This window comes from Somniosus microcephalus, chromosome 6, assembly GCF_052327205.1.
Source record: "Somniosus microcephalus isolate GS21.2 chromosome 6, FLI_Smic_1.0, whole genome shotgun sequence".
NCBI classification, from domain to species: domain Eukaryota; kingdom Metazoa; phylum Chordata; class Chondrichthyes; order Squaliformes; family Somniosidae; genus Somniosus; species Somniosus microcephalus.
The window spans coordinates 10,231,142-10,256,318 of record NC_140992.1 but is presented as its reverse complement, the minus strand read 5'-3'; the positions used below and the strand labels follow the sequence as shown (position 1 = coordinate 10,256,318).

At 48.5% G+C, this 25,177-nt stretch overlaps 1 long non-coding RNA gene across 1 annotated transcript; it reads left to right on the top strand.

Annotated features, from left to right (window-relative positions):
• LOC147115443 (uncharacterized) lies at positions 1 to 24,043 on the top strand. Its single transcript, XR_015078577.1, has 3 exons — positions 1 to 256; positions 3,911 to 3,965; positions 23,288 to 24,043. It is a non-coding gene; the product is annotated as an uncharacterized LOC147115443 (long non-coding RNA).
• Positions 24,044 to 25,177: the final 1,134 nt, after the last annotated feature.

The window sequence follows — 25,177 nt, the reverse complement described above, 5'->3', positions numbered from 1 at the left end:
TCACCAGGCAGGAGAGTGGCCTCCCCCTGGCGCACACACCCTTTCCTCATTCCTCGTCAGATACACCTTTTTTTGCTATCACACCTTTTTATTTGCCTGCTGAAAGACGGATTTGATTCGAAGGATTAAGAGGTACTGGGACCCTCCCCCACCGCCAGTGCTCCACCATGGATTCTGCCGGCAGGTCTGCATCTTCCTGCTTGGCTATTTCGGCTGCGTTTTCTTGGCCGCCGTGACCTTCTACATTTTTCCTAAGGTACAGAAAAAACGGGTATCGTAATATCACCGTGTCAATCCAAGTATGTGCGGGAGCAGAAAAGGTGCCGCCGAACGTATCGCAAGGCGGCGGCAAAAAAAAAAGTTTGGATTTAAGATTTCGAATATTAAGCGTTCTTCACCCAATTTCTTCACCCAGAGAGTGGTGGAATTCTCTACCACAGAAGGCAGCAGAGGCCAATTCATTAAATATATTCAAGAAGGAGTTTCTTAAAGCTAAAGGGATCAAGGGGTATGGGGAGAAGGCAGGGACCGAGTACTGAATTTGGATGATCAGCCATGATCGCATTGAATGGCGGAGCAGGCTCGAGGGGCCGAATGGCCTACTCCTGCTCCTATCTTCTATGTTTCTATGTACTGTAAGTGAATTCGCAACCCCGTAATTAATTACGAGGCTTGAAATAACATTTGCCAAGGTGTGCTGGAAATCCCCTGCATTAAAAGCAGAAAATGCTGGAAATTCAGAGCGGGCCATTCAGCATCTGTAAAGAGAAAAGATTCTTCATAGAATGAGACTGCACAGAAGGAGGCCATTCGGCCCATCGTGCCTGTGCCGGCTCTTTGAGCGAGCTCTCCAATAATTAGTCCCGCTCTCCCTTGCTTTTTCCCCAGAGCCCTGCAAATTCTTCCTTTGCAAGTACTTCCCTTATGAACGTTATTGTTGAATCTGCCTCCACCGCCCTTTCAGGCAGCGCATTCCCGATCACAACAACTCGCTGCGTAAAAAATTCTCCTGTATTTCCTTCGCCGCCTTTGGTTCTTTTGCCAATCACCTGAAATCTGTGTCCTCTGCTTACTAAACTTCCGACCAGTTTCTCTTGATTCACTCTGTCAAAACCCCTCATAATTTTGAACCCCTCTGTTAAATCTCCCTGTAACCAATGTTCCCCCTAATTTTTTGGGGCGGGGTGGGGGGGTGGGGTGGGGTGTGCGTGGTCCCTTTAACGGGCTGCGCGGCCCATTCAAAGTTCAGTGCGTGTGCCAAATTCCACAGTGGAAGAGCCGGTCCCGGACTGCACGGGACCGGCAGACAGGCGCATGGCCACACGGACGCATAGCTTAGAGCGAACGTTGCCGGTAACCTTTTCTGCTCAGTTCTGATAAAGGCAACACAAGGATGTGTCAATAAGCTCTTATCTCTTTACAGAGGCTGACTGACTTGCTGTGTATTCCAGCAGATTTTTTAAAATATTTTTTTACTCTACTGAAAATCCCTTGGCTGCTTTAAAGGGTATTAATTAATCTTGGGCGGCTGACGTGAGTGGAAAAGAGAATCGGGCAGAGTGTAAAATCGGGCCGCCGATTTGCTATCGCTAGTTTTGTGTTGCCACCCAGGACAGATTTCAACACCAACAACTCATATTTACTTTCAAAAGAGTATTGGATAAATACGTCAAGGGGGAAAATTTTGCAGGACTATGGAGAAAGAGCAGCGGGGAGAGAGTGGGACTAATTGGAGAGTGTCATGAATCTTATTATGACTCATGAAGTAACACTGGGCGGCCAGCTGGTGGCGCCGTCCAAGGAGTATAAATACTCGGGCGTGGGCCCAGCTTGCTCAGGATGTTTCTGTAACCAGGAACTAGTGATGTAACTAGAATCTCATGGTTGTGAAACAGTTGATTAAAGCCTTGTTTTATACTCAAACCAAGTACTCAGTAGTCTTTTTACATCAGAGAGCTCTTTCAAAGAGCCGGCACAGGCCCGATGGGCCGAATGGCCTCCTCCTGTGCTGTATCATCCTATGATTGTGTAAGTTTTCTTGTACAGTGCCAGCCGTGGCTCAGTGGGTAGCACTCGTGCCTCTGAATCAGAAGGTTGTGGGTTTAAGGCCCACTACAGAGATTTGAGCACAAAATCTGGGCTGAGGGAGCGCTGCACTGTTGGAGGTGCCATCTTGCGTTAAACTGAGGCTCTATCTGCTCTCTCAGGTGGATGTAAAAGATCCCATGGCACAATTTTGAAGAAGAGCAGGGGGAGTTCCCCCCGGTGTCCTGGGGCCAATATTAATCTCTCAGCCAAAATCACTAAAACTGATTATCTGGTCGTTATCACATTGCTGTTTGTGGGATCTTGCTGTGCGCAAATTGGCTGCCGCGTTTCCCACATTATAACAGTGACTACACTTCAAAAGTACTTCATTGGCTGTAAAGCCCTTTGAGATGTCCTGAAGTCATGAAAGGCGCTACAGAAATGCAAGTTCTTTCTTTCTTACAATGTGCTGCTAGATTTTCTGGAAATACTGAACAAATAATCGGACCGCATTTCCAATCTCTCACTGCCGGTGGGGAGTCTTGCCTGCTGGAAGCACGTACTGAGAGATTGTGAGTGTGTTGCATAGAATTACATGGAATGTACTGCACAGAAACAGGCCATTCGGCCCAACTGGTCCGTGCCGGTGTTTCTGCTCCACACGAGTCTCCTCCCACCTTACTTCATCTCACCCCATCACCATATCCTTCGAATCCTTTCTCCCTCATGTGCTTTTCTAGCGTCCCCTTGAATAGCATCTCTCGTCCCATCAACCACTCCCTGTGGTGGCGAGTTCCACATTCTCACCACTCTCTGGGTAAACATAGAAACAAAGAAGGTAGGAGCAGGAGGAGGCCATTCAATGAGATCATGGCTGATCATCCAATTTCAGTACCCGGTCCCTGCCTTCTCCCCATATCCCTTGATCCCTTTAGCCTTAAGAAATATATCCAACTCCTTCTTGAATATATTTAATGAACTGGCCTCCACCGCCCTCTGTGGCAGAGAATTCCACAGGTTCACCACTCTCTGGGTGAAGAAATTCCTCCTCATTTCAGTCCTAAATGGCTTACCCCTTATCCTTAGACTATGACCCCTGGTTCTGGATGCCCCGGCCATCAGAAACATCCTTCCTGCCTCTAGTCTGTCCAGACCTGACAGAATTTTATAGGTAAAGAAGTTTCTCCTGAATTCCCTATTGGATTGATTAGTGACTATCTTATATTGATGGCCGCTAGTTTCGGACTCCACCACAAGTAGAAATACAATTGGATTTGGCGTCTATTAAAGTTAACTGGATGGGAAAATCGAGGGCCGCAGGCGTCCATTTCCTGATGTGCACAGACGTTAGGGTCAGTTTTCCAAGTTCACACGAACGTCTTCGAGAAATGCATTACAGCGTGGCTGCTCATGCCCCTCCCCCCACCCCGTGTTTCATAATACCGCGTAGCAGTGTTTGTCCGTGGAGGGGACGGGCTGGATCTTGGTGTTGGGCGGTAGCGCTGAACGAGCGATAGAGAATCAACAGCCCCATTTATGCTCTTCGAAAGGGCGGGGGCAGACTCGATGGGCCGAATGACCTCCTTCTGTGCGGTACTATTCTATGATTCTGTGATTTTACACTCCACCCAAGACCCACTTCACCCCCTACCTTTCTTAAATAATACTAACTTCTGCCGATGGTGTACAGCGGGCGATATTGAATTTGCCGCCTGTTATCTGGCTTCAAAGGGAGAGGAAAATCGGCCGTGGTGTACATCGGGTGGCTATTCCAATATCGACCGATTTACACCATCACCAAAGTTAAAATTACCCCGCCGCTTGATTTTTCTCTCGCCGTTTGAAAAGAGAAACTGACCTAGATCTGCTCTTGTTTGCACAGGTTTTCAAGAAAGTGCTGGATATTGCTTGCTACTGCTACCGAAGGTATTGTGTGTGTAAGTACCTGGACGTGGAGCCCTGATGTACAAGGCAGAAAATAGTCTTGGGCGGGGGGGTGCACTGTCGCCAATGCTGGAGCGAAGGAAAACCGAGGATACGCAAGAGACCAGAATTGGAGGAGTGCAGCGATCTTAGAGGGTGGTAGGGTTGGAGAAGGTTACAGAGATAGGGAGGGGGCGAGGCCATGTAGAGATTTGAGCACGAGGATGAGAATTTTAATATCGAGGCGTTGCCGGACCAAACGCAGCGAGCACAGGGGGTGATGGGTGAACGGGATGGAACACTACTAGTTAGAACACGGGCAGCAGAGTTTTGGATGACCTCAAGTTTACGGAGGGTGCAAGGTGTGAGGCCGGCCAGGAGAGAGTTGGAATAGTCGAGTCTGGAGGTAACAAGAGCATGAAGTTAGTAGGTTTATTCACTTCTATGAGGTCTCCTTCTTTCACCTCCTTCCAAGCATCTAGCTTTCAAGTCACGATTTTTCAGTGACGATGCAGTCAGGTTTGGCCTCCTTACCTAAAGAAGGATATACTGGCTGATGTAAGAAAACTATTAGGCACTTGGTCTAAGCGTTAAACAAAGCTTTAATCAACTGTTTTACAACATGGAGGTCTGGTTGTGTCCTTCACTAGTTCCTGTTAAGAATGTCCTGCGCAAGCTGGGCCCATGCCCGAGTATTTATACTCTCCCTGGACAGTGCCACCCGTAGGCCGCTCAGTATTATTTCATAAGTCTTTCTTTCATGAATGACTGATTCATGTCACCTGCCTTACAGGCGGGACAACAAAGGTTCACGAGATTGATTCCGGGGATTCCTGTTATTTAAGAAACGTAATGGGTGAAGTGGGTCTTGGGTGGAGTGCAAAATCACAGAAGCATAGAATAGTACCGCACAGAAGGAGGTCATTCGGCCCATCGAGTCTGCCCCCGCCCTTTCGAAGTGCATAAATGGGGCTGTTGATTCTCTATCGCTTGTTCAGCGCTACCGCCCAACACTACTATAGGAGGGATGTGATTGCATTGGAGAGGGTGCAGAGGAGATTCACCAGGATGTTACCTGGGCTGGAGCGCTTCAGCTGTGAAGAGAGACTGGACAGGCTGGGGTTGTTTTCCTTGGAGCAGAGAAGGCTGAGGGGGGACCTGATTGAAGTGTACAAAATTATGAGGGGCATAGATAGGGTAGATAGAAAGGAACTTTCCCCTTCGTAGAGGGGTCAATAACCAGGGGGCATAGTTTCAAGATAAGGGGCAGGAGGTTTAGAGGGGATTTGAGGAAAAACTTTTTCACCCAGAGGGTGGTTGGAATCTGGAACTCACTGCCTGAAAGGGTGGTAGAGGCAGGAACCCTCACAACATTCAAGAAGCATTTAGATGAGCACTTAAAACGCCATAGCATACTAGGCTATGGACCAAGTGCTGGAAAATGGGATTAGAAAAGATAGGGCTTAATGGCCGGTGCGGGCACGATGGGCTGAAGGGCCTCTTTCTGTGTTGTATGACTCCATGGCCCCGATTTTCTGCCAGCCGTCGGGCGGGTTTTCAGGCGGGCGGGGGCCGAAAATCGCAGAAATAGGGGGTCGCGACCCCCCCCCTGCCTGATTCCCCGCCCTGTCCGACTTTCGGACCGCCGTTTCTCCGTGAGCCGATTCAGTCCCGCCCGCCGCTGGCGGGACTGGCCATCGGGACCCTAATCACCAATTATTGGCATGTTTAATGCCATTTTCAGGGGCCGTTGCGATTTTGTGGGGTTCCCCACACTAAACACGCCTGCGGGGAACCCCGCTGATGAAACCTGGCGTGAAGCTTGCCGGCTTGCTTGCTCTCAGCTGCAGGTCATTCGGGAAAGCTGCGATTTAATCGGAGAGCATTTGTATGTTGAAGGACCTTGTTGTTGCAGGCTTGGGGCTACTTCTTCAAGGCTTAGGCACAGCTGTGGAAGGTTGGAGCCTCACACACTTCTCCAATGTGATCTCCTGGGAAGCCCCTCTCGCCACCCTCACTCAGCGCTTCCTCAGCGGAGGCATCTACGAGAAGCATGGGATGCCTTTTTTTCCTTCCCTTCTTGCCATTAGAGGATCTCCAGCAGCAGAGGCGGCAGCAGCAGAACCAGGAACAGCAGGATGAGCACCAGGAGCACCAGGCTGCTGCTCACTCACCTGAAGCTGCACAGGCCAGAAGGGGCCAGCGCTTGGAAGTGGCTTGAGAGCACCTTGATACGCTTTAGGGGGCCATGGGGACCCGTTTCTGCACTGGCAGTCCTACTCAGAAGGACTTCCATGAAGGTCTGGTTTCTCTGTTCAATAGATGGCCAACGCTCCTCAAGAGATGTCATTCTCTTATGAGCACTCACCATGTTTTCCGCACCCTGGCGAGTTATCTCCTCCATGGAGGTTGCCAACCTTTCCATGGTGATGCGTTCATGCGCCAATGACTCCACAAAGGCTCTGCTCCTGGTCGCTATGGACTCCTCCATTCGCTCCACACTCGCAGCGACCCTGGAGACAAAACCTGCCAGAGACTCCTGCATCTGTGCATGGAGATCCATCACCTCTTCTCTTGCGGATGGACCCAGAGGCAGAGGGTCGACATGCAGCGCAGCTGAGCTGAGCTGGCAGAGTCCTGCGCCCTTCGACGAGGACTCTCCACTGCTGTCCCTGTCTCCAGAATCTGCTGAGGCTCACTTGTGAGCCTTGAAACACCAGGTGACAACACTACTCTATGTCCCGAAGGTCCCCCCGAGGTGTGAATGTCTGCGCTGGTGCTGGGTGCGCTTACTTCTGCTGATGCTGTGCCCTCAGAGGTTGGAGCTTCCTCTGAGGTGTCTGGCTGCACAGCCTCTTCCTCCTCCACAGTGGGGACGGGGGCTCTGGATGGTCCTGTGGGGGAGTAGAGGAAGGAGTTAGAGATGTGATGCCAAGGTTACATGCACATTCGAGTTGACATCTGCTGACACCTGCATCCATGCAGCCTTGGTCTCAGTGGGAGGCCTCTTCCTGCCTGACCTAGGGAAGAGGACCTCCCTGTGGGCCCTAACCCCATCCAAAAATGCCTGCAGTGAAGCTTCGTCGAATTTGGAGGCAGCTCAGGGTCTGGCAGTGGCCACAGCTGCTGCAGGCTCCTCTGCCATCCTGTATGGTTTGTTTGGAAGCCAACAGAGGAAGCAATGCTTGCTGTGGACCTTGAAAGCACCACGAATGATGACATCATACCGTGGGACTTCCTGACTGGAAATGGACAATGAGCAAGGCTGCCCACACGCTGGAAATTAATTGGCCACTTGAGGGAAAATTGCGTGCAGCTGGCTGACATTTTTTTGTGGGTCAGAACCCCACATTCGGGGGAATCCGACTATTTCCCACACAATCCACAAAATCGGGCCCTATGACTCTATGAGTAGAGATTGAGTAGAGTAGGCCAATATTCTTTAGAGTTTAGAAGAATGAGAGGTGATCTCATTGAACTGTAGACATTTTTTAGAGGGCTTGACAAGATAGATGTTCAGAGACTTTATCCCCTAGCTGGAGAGTCTAGAATTGTAAAGTCTGTAGGTATTATGGCGAATTAATACACAGACTACAAGAGTAACTTTAACAGGACTTTACTATTCGAAGGTCAGGGCGAATCTGCCCAATAAATCCTGACACAGCACTTATATACCGGTGTGGTCACCGTCGGTATTACAGTATACAGCAGCCAAGATAAAGTAGTGCCACACCTAAAATAGTTCTCTTAAAGGTGGACGGTTACATACAATAGTTCTCTTAAAGGTAGAACAGTTACATACACTACAATCCTCCCTTTTTAGCTTACAACATACTTATTCCCCATTAACATAACATCATAACATATATACAACTTATGCAAAACAGTTCACAGATTCAGTCTCTCTGGAGGCTTCCTGACTCTGTCCGGATAACGCCTCGGTGGTGTAGTAGTTTTCGGCGGGGTAGTAGGTTCTTCTGGCAAGGTCGATTCGGCTTGAAGGACAGTGTCAGGTTCATCTGATTCTAGTATTACCAGATCGGAGGTAGGTGCTCTGGGTATCTCTGCTTCAACATTAGCCGTGTAAGGTTGTGGAGTAGGTTGGTCCTTTGTGGCTGACCCTATGATCTGGTCAACATGTCGCCTTATGATGCTGTCACCAATGTCCACGGTATACATCAGCGGCCCTAGCCTTTTCCCAATAGTTCCAGGCTGCCATTTCTCGGTACGGTAGTCCCGGGCCAAAACTTGTTGACCTATCTGAAAGGATCTAGTTGGCCTTTCATTCATGCCCTGAAATTGCCGGTTCTCTACGTCCCTTCTGACGTTTGGCTTAATCAAATCCAGCCGGCATCTTAGTCTTCTATTGAAAAACATCATGGCGGGAGTTTGGTTTGTGACCGCATGTGTTGCATTCCTGTACGCCAACAAAAAGTTATCTACCTTATGTTGTAGGTTGATGTCTTCATTACCCATGGCCTTTATGGCCTTCTTGAAGGTCTGGACAAACCTTTCAGCTAATCCATTGGTGGCGGGATGGTATGGGGCTGACGTGTAGTGCTTGACCCCATTCCTTTTTAAGAACTTCCTGAATTCTTCGGACACAAATTGCGGTCCATTATCAGAACAGATCTGTTCCGGCAGGCCATTCCTAGCAAATATGGTCCGTAATACTGTGATGGTTTTTTCTGTGGTGGTGGAGGACATCTTTATTACCTCCGGCCACTTGGAGTGTGCATCCACCGCGATTAGAAACATTGAGTCCATAAATGGACCAGCAAAGTCGACGTGTACCCTTTGCCAAGGAGATGAGGGCCACTCCCATGGATGCAGAGGAGCTTGTGGTGGCGCGTTTTGGACCTTCTGGCATCCTAGACAGCTCTTGGTTATTTCTTCGATGTCTCCATCAATACCTGGCCACCACACAAACGCTCTTGCTAGGTTCTTCATTTTCACTCCACCCAGATGCCCCTCGTGAAGCTCCTTTAGCACCTTATGCTGAAGTTTGGGTGGAATCACCACTCTAGATCCACACATCAAGGTTCCTTGGCACACTGACAGCTGTTCTTTTCTTTGCGAAAATGCGGGCAGCGTTGGTTCGCCATGTGCTGGCCATCCCTCCACCGTTAAATCGTAGACTTGTGAGAGAGTCGGATCATTTCTTGTTTCATTTTCGATCATCGAATTTGTTACTGGTAGACATTCCACTATGGATGAGTGGAACATCTCTACCGGGTCCACTGTAGCCGCCTCTTCTACTACTGGCAACGGTAGGCGCGATAACCCATCAGCATTCCCATGCTGTTTGGACCTTTTGTATTCGATGTCATATTGGTGTGCCCCAAGTAACACGGACCACCTCTGTAGCCTTTGCGCTGTCATAGTGGAAACGGCCTTGTTAGGGTTGAATATGGACACCAACGGCTGGTGGTCTGTCAGTAATGTGAACTTCTTGCCCTGCAGGTAATGATTGAATTTCTTTACTCCCCACACAAGGCTGAGGGCCTCCCTATCTATCTGAGCATAATTTCGCTCAGCGGAGGTCAATGATCGGGACGCAAATGCGACTGGCCTTTCCGAGCCATTTGGTAACTTGTGTGAAAGTACTGCTCCAATTCCATAAGGGGAAGCATCACAAGCTAGACGAAGAGGTAACGTTGGGTTGAAATGAGCCAACACTTCCTCAGAGGTAATCAACGCCTTGCTTCTGCGAAAGGCCTTCTTACAGTCCTCGCTCCACTTCCATGGTACTTCTTTCCGCAACAGAGCATTCAGCGGATGCAGCACCGTGGATAGATTTGGCAGAAACTTGTGGTAATAATTAATCAACCCCAGAAACGATCTCAACTGTGATACATTTTCCGGAGCGGGGGCCTTCACGACAGCTTCTATCTTGTCAGGTGACTTGTGCAGCCCCTCTTGGTCAATGACATGACCGCAGTACAAGATCCGTTTCTGGAAGAACTCACATTTCTGGCGATTAACTCGAAGGCCATATTCCTTCAACCTAGTGAGCACCAGTTTCAAATTTGCGAGGTGTTCCTCCTCGTCCTCTCCTGTAATCAGGATATCGTCCAAGTAACACTGAGTGCTTGGAATCCCCTGTAAGACCTGCTCCATGGCCCTCTGCCAAATTGCTGGAGCCGAAGCTACTCCAAAAACCAGTCTATTATAACGATACAAGCCTCTGTGTGTGTTGATTGTGAGATACTGGCGCGACTCTTCCTCGACTTCCATTTGTAAGTATGCTTGTGCCAGGTCTATCTTGGTGAAGTGTTTCCCGCCAGACAATGAAGCAAAGATATCCTCAATCCGCGGAAGCGGGTATTGTACCGTGTGAAGCACCGGATTAACTGTGATCTTGAAGTCTCCGCAGATGCGGACCTTTCCCGGTCCCCCTGGCTTGTTACTTGATGAAGACTTCATGACGGGAACAATGGGCGTGGCCCACTCACTCCAGTCCACCTTAGACAGTACCCCTGAACGTTCAAGCTCTTCCAGTTCTGCCTCCACAGCAGGTCGTATCGCGTAAGGTACCGATCTGGCTTTGAAAAATTTTGGGCTTGCATGTTCTGCAATCTTGATTTTTGCCTTAATTCCTCTCAGTGTTCCCAGACCTTGCTGAAATACCTCTTTAGCTTCGTCCAATATTCTGGACAACCGTTCAGGTTTGACATCTTCCTTTCCGGAATCTACCGTCATTGTGTTTAGTGAGTGCCAGTCTATCTTTATTTTCCTGATCCACTCCCGTCCCAGAAGTGGTGGACCTCCCTCGGGTAGCACATACATGTCCATTCCTCGGTGATCTTTGCCCTTGTGTCTCACCTTGACTTTTATCTTTCCGATGGGGTATACTTTATGCCCCGTGTATGTCTGCAATACTATCTCCGTATCCCGTAGGGGAATATGTTTGAACAACATTTTGTAATCTTGCTTATTCATGACCGTCAACGCCAATCCGGTGTCCACTTCCATTTTCACTTGGACTTTTGCAGTCTGTAGTGTGACCCAGATAGTTTGTCGGTCAGCTTCTTTACTCACATTGTGAATCCTCAGACTACCCAGTTCCTTGCTGTTGGAGTCTGAATCCGAATTCTGTTCATCTGTACTCTTCCCAGTCACCTTATGTACCTTTCTGTACTTCTTCTGCGGTGACTTATTATTGCTGGTCTTCTTTCCTGACCGGCATACTTTAGCTATGTGACCAGGCTTGCCACATTTCCTACATTCCTGGTTTTTAAACCAGCATTGGTTCTGATCGTGTGTTGTCTTCCCACAACGATAACATTTCGTTGTACCCGAAGTCATTTGATCCATACTGAGTACCGCTGTCTTCCGCTGCATTTCCGCCGTGCCTCTCGCTGCGGCTTCGTGCGATGCTGCAACAAGGACAGCCTTCTCAAGTGTAAGATCGTTCTCTTCGAGCAGTCGTTTTTGTATTCCTTCCTTCGACATTCCGCACACGAACTTGTCTCTCAGTGCCTCTGACAGATTTACCCCAAACTGGCAGTATTTTGCTAGTCTACGCAGTTCAACCAGGTACTCTGCGTTGCTTTCCTCTTTTAGTTGCGTTCTCACGTAAAATTTAGATCGTTCCGCTAACATCAGCGGTGCGGGGTTCAAATGATCCTTCAGGACAGCAACAATATAAGCGAAAGACTGATCCACCGGTTTAGCTGGTGATAGAAGATGCTTCAATAACCCGTATGTCTTCGCACCCATTGAGTTTAGTAAGGTTAGAGCTTTGTCATAATTTGCTATCTTATTGACCTTACAATATATCTCGATGCGTTCTACATACGTGGCCCAATCTTCCACATCGGAATCGAAACCGTTGATGTTACTACGCTTAGGCATCTTCACCCTCTTCCTGAGAAACAACAACGAAATATTTCTTTAACTTTTTTTTTCCAAAATGGCGGTTTCCCGCGCTTGTCTTCTTTCCCCGCCCACTTTCAAAATGGCGATTTCCCGCTTCTGTCTTCTTCCCCGCCTACTGGCGGCTTCCCGCGTTTCTTCCCCTGGCGGGAGGGGTAAGCTTTTCCCTCGGGCGATGACCGCTGGCTTTTGGGGTTCGCAGCCTGCGCGTCGGCTTCAGTGCGTTCCTTGTTCCCTTTTCTCGGCAGGGCAACCGGCGCTGGGTACAACCCGTTGACGGCGAACAGTTTCAGCCGCTGGGCTGGATCTCGCTCAGTCTCCCTCGCTTGGGCTCTGCCTCTCCCGCTCGCTCGGGCTCTGTCTCTCCCTCAGCGGCTTCCAATCGCGCCTCCCAGCCCTCTCGCAGTCCGGTGCTTTCCTACCCGGCTGCGGCTGAGTTCTCCGCGATTTATTTATTTTTATACCTTCCCGCGCCTTACGATCCCGGTCGCAGCGCTTCGTGGCCTTGGTCGCTGCCCGGCCTTTTTCACTCCAATCGCGCCTCCCAGCCCTCTCGCAGTCCGGTGCTTTCCTCCCCGGCTGCGGCTGAGTTCACTGCGGTTTATTTATTTTTATATCTTCCCGCGCCTTACGATCCCGGTCGCAGCGCTTCGTGGCCTCGGTCGCTGCCCGGCCTTTTTCGCCGGTCGCGGTCTAGCTGTCTCACGACGCCGTTGCGTCTCCCAGCCCGCTTGTACCGCGGCTTCCGTGCTCCACGCTGCCCCAGTCTCAGCGCCTCTGGGCCCGACTTCTGTCCGGCTCCTTTCCCCCGACCGTGGTCGAGTTCACCGCCCTTATCCTCCGTTTATTTTTTTATTTTCCCTTTACTCACAGTCACCGTGGCTGACTTGCTTCTCGTGCTGATCGGCTCACTCACCACCGTGGCAGAAGGGACAATCAGTGCCTGTTGCTGATGGAAGGCTTCGTGTCTGAATTCTTCCTTCTTCCTTGCTCTGCAGACTCGAGTTTTCTCTCAGCAGAACAACGAGGGCGGGTGCCTCTTCTCGACGCTCGTTAACTGCTTCGGAAGTATTGTTGCCGCAGGGTAAGATCGAACTCGTCGCCACTGTAAAGTCTGTAGGTATTATGGCGAATTAATACACAGACTACAAGAGTAACTTTAACAGGACTTTACTATTCGAAGGTCAGGGCGAATCTACCCAATAAATCCTGACACAGCACTTATATACCGGTGTGGTCACCGTCGGTATTACAGTATACAGCAGCCAAGATAAAGTAGTGCCACACCTAAAATAGTTCTCTTAAAGGTGGACGGTTACATACAATAGTTCTCTTAAAGGTAGAACAGTTACATACACTACAAGAATTAGAGGTCACAGTCTCAGGATAAGGGATCGGCCACCTAGGACTGAGATGAGGAGAAATATCTTTACTCAGAGGGTTGTGAATCTTTGGAATTCTCTACCCCAGAGCGCTGTGGAGGCTCAGTCATTGAGTATATTCAAGACTGAGATCGAGAGATTTTTGAACTCTGGGGGAATCAGGGGATAGAATCATAGAATGGTTACAGCACGGAAGGAGGCCATTTGGCCCGTCGAGCCCAGGCCGGCTCTCAGCTAGTCCCACTCCCCCGCCCTTTCCCCGTAGCCCTGCAAATTTCTTTCCTGCAGGTACTTATCCAATTCCCTTTTGAAAGCTGTGATTGAATCTGCCTCCACCACCCATTCAGGCAGCGCATTCCAGATCTTAACCACTCGCTGCATGAAAACGTTTTTCCTCATGTCGCCTTTGCTTCTTCTGCCAATCACCTTAATTCTGTGTCCTTTGGTTATCGACCCTTAAGCCAATGGGAACAGTTTCTCTCTCTCTATTCTGTCCAGACCCCTCATGATTTTGAACACCTCTATCAAATCTCCTCTCAACCTTCTCTGCTCGAAGGAGAACAACCCCAGCTTCTCCAGTCTATCCACGTAACTGAAGTCCCTCATCCCTGGAATCATTCTTGTAAATATTTTCTGCATCCTATCTAAGGCCGTCACATCCTTCCGAAAGTGTGGTGCCCAGAATTGGACACAATACTCCAGTTGGGGCCGAACAAGTGTTTTATACAGGTTCACATAATTTCCACACTTTTGTACTCTATACTTCTATTTATGAAGCCCAGGATCCCGTAAGCCTTTTTAACTGCTTTCTCAACCTGCCCTGTCACCTTCAACGATTTATGCACACATACCCCCAGGTCTCTCTGTTCTTGCATCCCCTTCAGGATTGTACCATTTAGTTTATATTCCTCTCCTCATTATTTCTACCAAAATGTATCACTTCACACTTTTCTGTGTTAAATTTTATCTGCCACGTGTCCGCCCATTTCACCAGCCTGTCTATGTCTTCCTGAAGTCTATCACTCTCCTCCTCACTGTTCACTATACTTCCAAGTTTTGTGTCATCTGCAAATTTTGAAATTGTGCCCTGTACACCCAAGTCCAAGTCATTAATATATATCAAGAAAAGCAGTGGTCCTTGAACCGACCCCTGGGGAACACCACTGTATACTTCCTTCAGTCCGAAAAACAACCGTTCACCACTACTCTCTGTTTCCTGTCACTTAGCCAATTCCGTATCCATGTCCACTGTCCCTTTTATTCCGTGGGCTTTAACTTGCTGGCAAGCCTATTATGTGGCACTTTGTCAAGCACCTTTTGGAAATCTACATACACCACGTCAACTGCATTACCCTCATCAACCCTCTCTGTTACCTCATCAAAGAACTCAATCAAGTTAGTTAAACACGATTTGCCTTTAACAAATCCGTGCTGGCTTTCCTTAATTAATCCACACTTGTCCAAGTGACTGTTAATTTTGTCCCTGATTACTGTTTCTAAAGCTTCCCCACTACCGAGGTTAAACTGACTGGCCTGTAGTTGCTGGGTTTATCCTTACACCCTTTTTTGAACAATGGTGTAACATTTGCGATTCTCCAGTCCTCTGGCACCACCCCCGTATCTAAGGAGGATTGGAATATTATGGCCAGTACCTCCACGATTTCCCCCCTCAATTCCATCAGTATCCGAGGATGCATCCCATCTGCTCCTGGTGACTTACCTACTTTAAGTACAGCCAGACTTTCTAATACCTCTATCAATGTTAATCCTATCAAGTATCTCCACAACCTCCTCCTTTACTATGTCTATGGCAGCATCCTCTTCCTTGGTGAAGACAGATGCAAAGTACTCGTTTAGTATCTCAGCCATGCCCTCTGCCTCCGTGCAGAGGTCTCCTTTTTGGTCCCTAATTGGCCCCACCCCTCCTCTTACTACCCTTTTACTATTTATATGTCTATGGAAGACTTTTGGATTACCTTTTATGTTGGCTGCCATTCTAATCTCATACCCTCTCTTTGCCCCTCTTATTTTTTTTTCACTTCTCCTCTGACCTTTCCATATATAGCCTGATTCTCAGATGTATTTGCAACCTGACATCTGTCATACTCACTCTTTTTCTGCTTCATCATATTCTCTATCTCTTTCACCATCCAGGGAGCTCTGACTTTAGTTGCCCTGCCTTTCCCCCTAGTGGGAATGTACCTCAACTGTCCCTGAACTATTTCCTCTTTAAAGGCAGCCCATTGTTCCACTACAGTTTTACCTGCCAATCTTTGATTCCAGTTTACCTGGGCCAGATCCGTTCTCATCCCACTGAAATTGGCCTCCCCGCCACCCCCCCCACCAGTTAAAATTTTTTACTCTCGATTTCTCCCTGTCCTTTTCCATAGCTAATCTAAACGTTATGATACTATGATCAATGTTCCCTAAATGTTCACCTACTGATACTTGCTCCACTTGACCCACCTCATTCCCCAGAACCAGATCCAGCATTGCCTCCTCCCTCGTCGGGCCGGAAACATACTGATCAAGAAAGTTTTCCTGAACACACTTCAGAAATTCTTCCTCTTCTCTGCCCTTTACACTATTACGATCCCAATCTATAGTTGAAGTCCCCCATTATCACTACTCTATAGTTCTTGCACCTCTCTGTATTTTCTATGCAGATTTGCTCCTCCCTATCATAGAATCATAGAAAGTTACTGCACGGAAGGAGGCCATTTCGGCCCATCGTGTCCTCACTGGCCAACAAAGAGCTATCCAGCCTAATCCCACTTCCCAGCTCTTGGTCCATAGCCCTGCAGGTTACAGCATCCCAAGTGCACATCCAAGTACTTTTTAAATGTGGTTAGGGTTCCTGCCTCCACCACCCTTTCAGGCAGTGAGTTCCAGACCCCCACAACCCTCTGGGTGAAGAAATTTCCCCTCAAATCCCCTCTAAACCTTCCACCAATTACTTTAAATCTGTGCCCCTGGTTTTTGACCCCTCTGCTAAGGGAAATAGGTCCTTTCTATCCACTCTATCTTGGCCCCTCATAATTTTATACACCTCAATAAGGTCTCCCCTCAGCCTCCTCTGTTCCAAGGAAAACAGACCCAGCCTATCCAGTCTTTCCTCATAGCTAAGATTCTCTACTCCCAGCAACATCCTTGTAAATCTCCTCTGTACCCTCTCTAGTGCAATCACATCTTTCCTGTAATGTGGTGACCAGAACTGCACGCAGTACTCTAGCTGAGGCCTAACTAGTGTTTTATACAGTTGAAGCATAACCCCCCTGCTCTTGTATTCTATGCAACGGCTAATAAAGGCAAGCATTCTGTATGCCTTCTTAACCACCTTATCTACCTGGCCTGCTACCTTCAGGGATCTGTGGACATGCGCTCCAAGGTCCCTTTGTTCCCCTACACTACTCAGTGTCCTACCATTTAATGTGTATTCCCTTTCCTTGTTAGTCCTCCCCAAATGCATTACCTCACACTTCTCCGGATTGAATTCCATTTGCCGCTGTTCTGCCCACCTGACCAATTTATTGATATCTTCCTGCAGTCTACAGCTTCCTTCTTCAGTATCAACCACACAGCTGATTTTAGTATCCTCTGCAAACTTCTTAATCATACCCCCTATATTCAAGTCTAGATCATTGATATATACTACAAAAAGCAAGGGACCTAGTACTGAGCCCTGCGGAACCCCACTGGAAACAGCCTTCCAGTCACAAAAACACCCATCAACCTCTGCTTCCTGCTTCCGAGCCAGTTTTGAATCCAACTTAACACTTTGCCCTGGATCCCATGGGCTTTTAACTCCGTGACCAGTCTGCCATGTGGAACCTTATCAAAAGCCTTGCTAAAGTCCATATACACTACATCAATCGCACTACCCTCATCTACCCTCCTTGTTACCTCATCAAAAAATTCAATCAAGTTTGTCAGACACAACCTTCCCTTAACAAATCCGTGCTGACTATCCTTGATTAATCCGTGTCTTTCTAAATGAAGATTTATCCTGTCCTTCAGAATTCTTTCCAATAATTTTCCCACCACCGAGGTTAGGCTGACTGGCCTGTAATTACTCGGTCTATCCATTTCTCCCTTTTTAAACAAGGGTACCACATTAGCAGTCCTCCAGTCCTCCGGCACCACACCTGAAGCCAGAGAGGATTGAAAAATGATGGTCAGGGCCTCTGCTATTTCCTCTTTTGCTTCACTTAACAGCCTGGGATACATTTCAGCTGGGCCTGGGGATTTATCCACTTTTAAAGCTGCTAAACCCCTTAATATTTCCTCTCTCACTATGTTTATTTCATCTAATATCTTTCCCACTATTTGGTGGTCTATAGAATACACCTAGTAGTGTAATGGCACCTCTATTATTTCTTAACTCTAGCCATATGGATTCTGTTCTTGACCCCTCCAGGACATCCTCCCTCTCCAGCACTGTAACATTCTCCTTGACCAATACTGCCACACCACCTCCTATCTTTCCTTCCCTATCTTTTCTGAACACTTTATAACCAGGAATGTTTAATACCCAATCCTGCCCTTTTTTGAGCCAGGTCTCAGTTATTGCCACAACATCATATTCCCATGTGGCTATTTGTGCCTGCAGCTCACTTACCTTGTTTACTACACTTCGTGCGTTCACTTACATACACTGTAAACCCATCTTAGACCATCCTGTATTCTCTCTTAGTTTGACCCCACCTAAAACCTTACTATTCCTTACTTTAGTACTCTCTGCCTCTCCCAATCCTTTGAGCACTTTATTTCCCCTTTCTAATGCTACATCCTGGTGCTCATCCCCCTGCTAAATTAGTTTAAACCCTCCCCAACAGCACTAGCAAACCTCCCTGCGAGGATATTGGTTCCGGCCTTGTTGAGGTGCAACCCGTCCGGCCTGTACAGGTCCCACCTTCCCCAGAACCGGTCCCAATGCCCCAGGAATCTAAAACCCTCCCTCCTGCACCATCTCCCCAGCCACGCATTCATCTGCGCTATCCTCCTATTTCTATACTCAGTAGCGCGTGGCACCCGGAGTAATCCGGAGATTACTACCTTTGAGGTCCTGCATTTTAATCTCTTTCCTAGCTCCCTGAAATATGCCTGCAGGACCTCATCCCTCTTTCTGCCTATGTCGTTGGTACCGATATGGCTGTTCACCCTCCCACCTCAGATTCTGCAGCCGTTCAGTGACATCCTTGACCCCGGCACCAGGGAGGCAACATACCATCCTGGAGTCACGTCTGCGGCCACTGAAACTCCTGTCTGCTCCCCTAACGATCGAATCCCCTACCACTATTGCTTTCCCGATCTTCCTCCTCCCCCCCGTACAGCTGAGCCACCCATGGTGCCTTGGACTTGACTCTGGCTGCACTCCACAGAGGAACCATTGCCCTCACCAGTACTCAGAACCAAATACTGGTTGGAGAGCGAGATGCACTAAGGTGACTCCTGCACTACCTGCCTGGTCCTCCTCTTCTGTCTGGTGGCCACCCATTCCCTTTCTGCCTGCTCACTCTTTATCTTCAGGATGACCACCTCCTGAAACGTGCTATCCACGGATATGGGGATTGGATGGAAAAGTGGAGTTGAGGTCGAAGTTCAGCCATGATCTCATTGAATGGCGGAGCAGCCTCGAGGGGCCCTTTGGCCCACTCCTGCTCCTAATTCTTATGTTGTTATGTTAGGCAGGGCATGCTTACAAGTTAGAATAGGGCAGAACTAGGTTGGATGTTGGGCGGTTCTTCTTTTCCCAGCGAGTACCGGACCTGCGGAACAGGCAGCCGGCTCGTGCAGTGAACTCTGATTCGCTGAATTCCTTTGAGCGAGAGCAGGACCGGTTTCTGGGTGGGGCAGCGAGCTACCTCGTACAATAGGTCATTATCCTGTAATGTAAATGCGAGCCAATGTGATCCCCTGGATTAGATTCAATCAACTAAGCGAGGATTTTCCCAGGTTTTTTCCGCTATTTAGTCTGGGGTTTTTAACTGGTTGTTTACCTCTCCCAGTAGATCACATGGCTCCAGGTGGGCAGAGAGTGTCCGTACTGTGATTGATAGGGAATCACAACCATATGGGTCTTGCTAGGTGGACCAGTAGGTCATTTTCTGTCCGTCATTTTCGTATGTTCGTATATGTCAGTGTCAGCTGTGGCTCAGTGGGTAGCACACTCGCCTCTGAGTCAGAAGGTTGTGGGTTCCAAGTCCCACTCCAGGGACTTGAGCACATAAAGCTAGGCTGACACTCTAGTGCAGTGCTGAGGGAGCGCTGCACTGTCAGAGGTGCCGTGTTTTGGATGAGACGTTAAACCGAGGCCCCGCAGGTGGATGTAAAAGATCCTATGGCACTATTTCGAGAAGAGCAGGGGAGTTATCCCCGGTGTCCTGGGGCCAATATTCATCCCTCAATCAACACAACAAAAATGGTTTATCTGGTCATTATCACATTGCTGTTTGTGGGAGCTTGCTGTGCGCAAATTGGCTGCTGCATTTCCCACATTACAACAGTGACTACACTCCAAAAAAAAAAGTACTTCATTGGCTGTAAAACGCTTTGAGACATCCGGCGGCCATGAAAGGTGCTATAGAAATGCAAGTCTTTTTTTTATATACCCCTATGTGGCCAACATTTATCCCTCATGGTGGCCCCCGACCGTGTCCATTCCATTTCCCGCACTTCTGCTCTCACCCCTTCCCCTCCCTCCCAGAACCATGATAGGGTTCCCCTTGTCCTCACCAGCCTCCACATTTCAGCGATAGCAGCGCTGGCCCCGCCCTGGAGCGGCAAATGGGCAGAGAGTGACATCAGTTGGCCTGCAATGCTGACTTAACGTCACGCCCTGCGAACTTCGACCTTCGCATTGAGTTCAGCGCTGGGTCATAAGCTCGCCATGTAAACCTCGCGTGCAGCAGACTGACAGAGACACTGTCAGCACCTCTTAAAGGGACACACACATCTTTCAGGTAAGTTTGCATTTAAGCTTTTGGACTCTTTTTGTATTTCACTGAAGTTGTGGCTTGGTGCAATACATGGTAAACATTTTTTAAGTGTGCAGGGAGTGCTGCTGGATGCTTGCAAGGCCTCGGATGGTAAATGAAGGCCTCTGAGAAGACAGAAAATGCTAGAAATACTTAGCAGGTCAGGCAGCATCCATGGAGAGAGAACCAGAGCTCACGTCTCAGGTTGAGATGCTGCCTGACCTGCTGAGTATTTCCAGCATTTTATGCTTTTATTTCAGATTTACAGCATCCACTCAGAGGGAAGAGGAAGGCACAGAAGAGGAAGATGCAGAAGAGGAAGATGCAGAAGAGGAAGATGCAGAAGAGGAAGAGGAGGAAGGAGAAGGAAGGATGCAACCCAGACAGCCCCTTTCTGGTTGGGATATCTGGGATGGAATCATCCACCTGCGGTACCAGTGACCACAACCCCAATTCCCCTTTCAACATTAGTCCCACACCTTTACTTCCCTCTGTTACTGACCATCACAGTGTCCTCTTGACCACAATGCTGGAATAAAAGCCACCACAAAGCAAACTTTCCAATCCAACTTTATCCATATATGGATCCCATATTACATCAAATAAATCAACTCATCACCCATGTGCATTCCTTTAGTGACTGCCTTGTGTGTGCCTTTGCCTATCCTACTGATGTCATTTAGTGATGCCACCCAGTGGCTGCAGCATGGCTGGTGGATGGCTGCTGAGAATGGCCTGCACTGTCTCCTCCAAGGGGGTGAGGTAAAGCTGGGAATGGGAGGTGTGCCTCAGTGTTTCATACAGATTGTTGGTAGGTGAGTGATTGGGTGGGGGGGGGGGTTGACGGGGAGTTGTGCATTGAACAGTGTGTGAGGCTGGTGGTGCAGTTGGTAGGAGACGGCTTTTGAAGATGCATTCACTGATCTTGACCAGTGATCATGAGGCTTCTTTGAGCACTGGAGCCAGGTCATGGGGGCGACACTGCTGGCTGTGACGGCCTCGATGATCTAGTCCCACATCCTTCTTTCTGGAGGGCCTCCTGGCTCCTGTGGGTAGAGGACCTCTCTTGCAGTGTTGACCTCCTGCACAAAGCCGGAGTGTTGCATGCAAGACCCTAGGTGCCCCTTCCCTAGCTTGCTCAGCCATTTGTGTTGGTACTGAAGCACTTTACCCATTCTTTTAGGTGTGGAAGGCAATTCAGCTTTAAGAGCTGAAGACTCCCATTTGGGAATTCTTTTTAAGGTTAATTTTTTTTCCAGAAGGCAGTTGAGCTGTAAGGGCTAAAAACTGCCTATTTTTATTTTAATTTTTAATTTTTACATTCAGAAGGCAGTTCCCCTTTAAGAGACTGAATTGCTTTCTGAAATGACAGCCTTGCTTTAAGAGAAGGCTGTTCTTGCTGCAATGGCGCTACGGCCGCGCTACATTGGGGCCCCCTGCCAGGACGAACACCACCAGGACGGCGTTGCACGGTGAGTTTAGCGCTGGTGGCTAATGTTAATTAGCCACCAGCGCCAATTTACCAGTCCTGGCAGTGTCACCATTTCGACGGCCGTTACCACCGGCCCGCGGTAGCACCGGCAGGTTTTCATCAATAACCAATTTCTAGGCCAAAGAGTTGCATTTATATAGCGCTCTTCACACCTCAGGACATTCCAACGCACTTTACCTTTGAAGTGTAGTCACTCTTGTAATGTAGGGAAACACGCAGCCAATTTGCGCACAGCAAGCTCCACAAAGAGCAATGTGATAATGACCACATTATCTGTTTCTTTTAGTGATGTTGGTTGAGGGATAAATATTGGCCCCAGGACACCGGGGAGAACTCCCCTGCTCTGCTTTGAAATACAGGCAGTGGGATCTTTTCCATCTACCTGAGAGAGCAGACGGGGCCTCGGTTTAACGTCTCATCCGAAAGACGGCACCTCTGACAGTGCAGCACTCCCTCAGCACTACACTGGACGTGTCAGCCTAGATTTTTGTGCTCAAGTCCCTGGAGTGAGACTTGAACCCACAACCTTCTGATTCAGAGGCGAGAGTGTTTACCCACTGACCCACGGCTGGCACTGGACTTGATGGTACTTGACTAGCTTCCCAGGAATTATGAATTAAATTACATTGTGGCAGATTTTGGGACATTGGATTTAATAAATCTATGGACTACTCTGATTGTTATAAAAACTCAACTACCCATTAATATTTTTTAGTGAAGGAAAGCTGCCAAGCCCTACCTGGTCTGGCCTGTACGTGACTTCAGTCCACAGTTAATATAACAACAACAACTTGCATTTATATAGCGCCTTTAATGTAGTAAAATGTCCCAAGGTGCTTCACAGGAGCGATAATGAAGCAAAAATTGACACCGAGCCACATAAAAAGATATTGGGACAGGTGAACAAAAACTTGGCCAAAGATGTAGGTTTTAAGGAGCATCTTAAAGGAGGAGAGAGAGGTAGAGAGGGGCGGAGAGGTTTAGGGAGGGAATTCCAGAGCTTAGGGCCCAGGCAGCTGAAGGCACGGCCGCCAATGTTGGAGCGATTAAAATCGGGGGATGCGCGAGAGGCCAGAATTGGAGGTGTGCAAAGATCTTGGAGGGTTGTAGGGCCGGAGGAGGTTAGAGAGATCGGGAGGGGGTGAGCGAGGCCATGGAGGGATTTGAACATAGCCTCTAAAATGGCCTAGCAAGGTACTCAATGACGAGGGTCAGATGATGCCAGCATCGCACAAATCCTGGGAAAAGGTAATAAAAATTGACACTCGACGTGCTGAAGGGAAAGGCAATGGGGCAGCCATTTAGGACTGGGATGAAGAGAAATGTCTTCGCTCAGAGGGTTGTGAGTCGTTGAATATATTCACGGCTGAGATCGATAGATTTTTGGACTCTCGGGGAATCAAGGGATATGGGGATCAGGCGGGAAAGTGGAGTTGAGGTCGAAGATCAGCCATGATCTTATTGAATGGCGGAACAGGCTCGAGGGGCTGAATGGCCGACTCCTGCTCCTAATTCTTATGTTCTGATGTATGCCGAGGAGCTTGCATTGCATACGGATGGTTAATTATTGATCTGTTTTTCTTTCTTTCTTTTCTCTTCTTCTGAAGACAACGAGTGTAACAGCGTCTTCGGCCACATCATCGATGAGGGCAAACACTTGTGGCACGCGCTGAGGGGGCTGACGACAATCAAGACGTCGGCTCCCAGCCATGGCGAGCAGCGGCCCACTTGCTCGCACGAGCCCATCCCTCCGGCCACCACGGTGCACAAGAGGCACAAGAAGTCCTACACCCACTGCAAGAGGAAGCGGGTCCACTACCTGGAGCCCGACGAGCAAGAGATCCTGACCCACCTGTGCTGCAACTATGACACTCACAAGTTCACCAGGGCGGAATGGACAATAAACTTACAGGGATACGCGCCTGGCGAGAGGAGACCCAGGAACTGCAGCAATGCCTGCAAACATTCACACCTGGCTTTCAACACGTAGAGAAGAGGCACACAAACCGACTCTTTGAGCCCTGGACCTATTAAAGCTATAGCTGCCTCTCCAATGGGAGGCAACCCTCTCTCCTGGTAACCTCAAGTGACATTACTAGTTGCAATAGAACATACATAAAATTATTCAGATCTGCCCGCACTCAAAAATTATATATCAACTGGACTCTCCAGATAATAAAAATCGTAGACTTGAAACGTGCAATGACTGACTTCCATTGGTCCACAGATGCTGCCTGACCTGCTGAATATTTCTAACCTCTTTTACTGTTTTTGTTTGCAGATTTACAGCATTTTGTTTTTAGCTTAGGAAGTTATTTCTAACCAGTTGAATGGAAAATTGAATTATAATTGTCCTTGCACAATATTTTAGTCATGTTTTTCTTTTCCTAATTGTCTTTTCATTGGGGTAAGCAAACCCAAATAGTCCTGTTGGGTCAAAGTTTGCAGACGACACAAAGCTGGGTGGGCGTGTGTGCTGTGAGGAGGATGCCAAGAAACTCCAGGATGATTTGGACAGGTTGGGTGATTGGGCAGATGCATGGCAGATGCAGTATAATGTGGATAAATCCACTTTGGTGGCAAAAACAGGAAGGCAGATTATTATCTGAATGGCAATAGATTGGGAGAAGGGGAAGTGCAACGAGACCTGGGTGTCCTTGTGCACCAGTCGCTGAAGGTAAGCATGCAGGTGCAGCAGGCGGTTAAGAAGGCAAATGGTATGTTGGCCTTCGTAGTGAGAGGCTTCAAGTACAGGAACAAGGATGTCTTGCTGCAGTTGTACAGGGCCTTGGTAAGACCACACCTTGAGTATTGTGTGCAGTTTTGGTCGCCCCATTTGAGGAAGGATGTTCTTGCCATGGAGGGAGTGCAGCGAAGATTCACCAGACTGATACCTTGGATGGCAGGAATGATGTATGAGGAGAGATTGGGTCGATTGGGCTTATACTCGCTGGAGTTTAGAAGAATGAGAGGGGATCTCATTGAAACTTATAAAATTCTAACAGGACTAGACAGACTAGATGCAGGAAGGGTGTTCCCGATGGTGGGGGAGTCCAGAACCAGGGGTCTAAGGATAAGGGGTAAGCCATTTAGGACTGAGATGAGGAGGAATTTCTTCACCCAGATAGTGGTGAACCTGTGGAATTCTTTACTACAGAAGGCAGTTGAGGCCAATTCATTAAATATATTTAAGAAGGAGTTAGATATATTTCTTAAGGCTAAAGGGATCAAGGGATATGGGGAGAAGGCAGGGACAGGGTACTGAGTTTGGATGATCAGCCATGATCGCATTGAATGGTGGAGCAGGCTCGAGGGGCCGAATGGCCTACTCCTGTTCCTATCTTCTATGTTTCTATGAATGCTCTTTCCCAGTATAACAATTTTCCTTCTGCTCAGTGGGTAGCACTCTCTCGCCTCCAGCTCAGAAGGTTGTGGGTTTAAGACTCACTCCAGGAATTGAGCACTGAATCGGGGCTGACATTTCAGTGCAGCGCTGA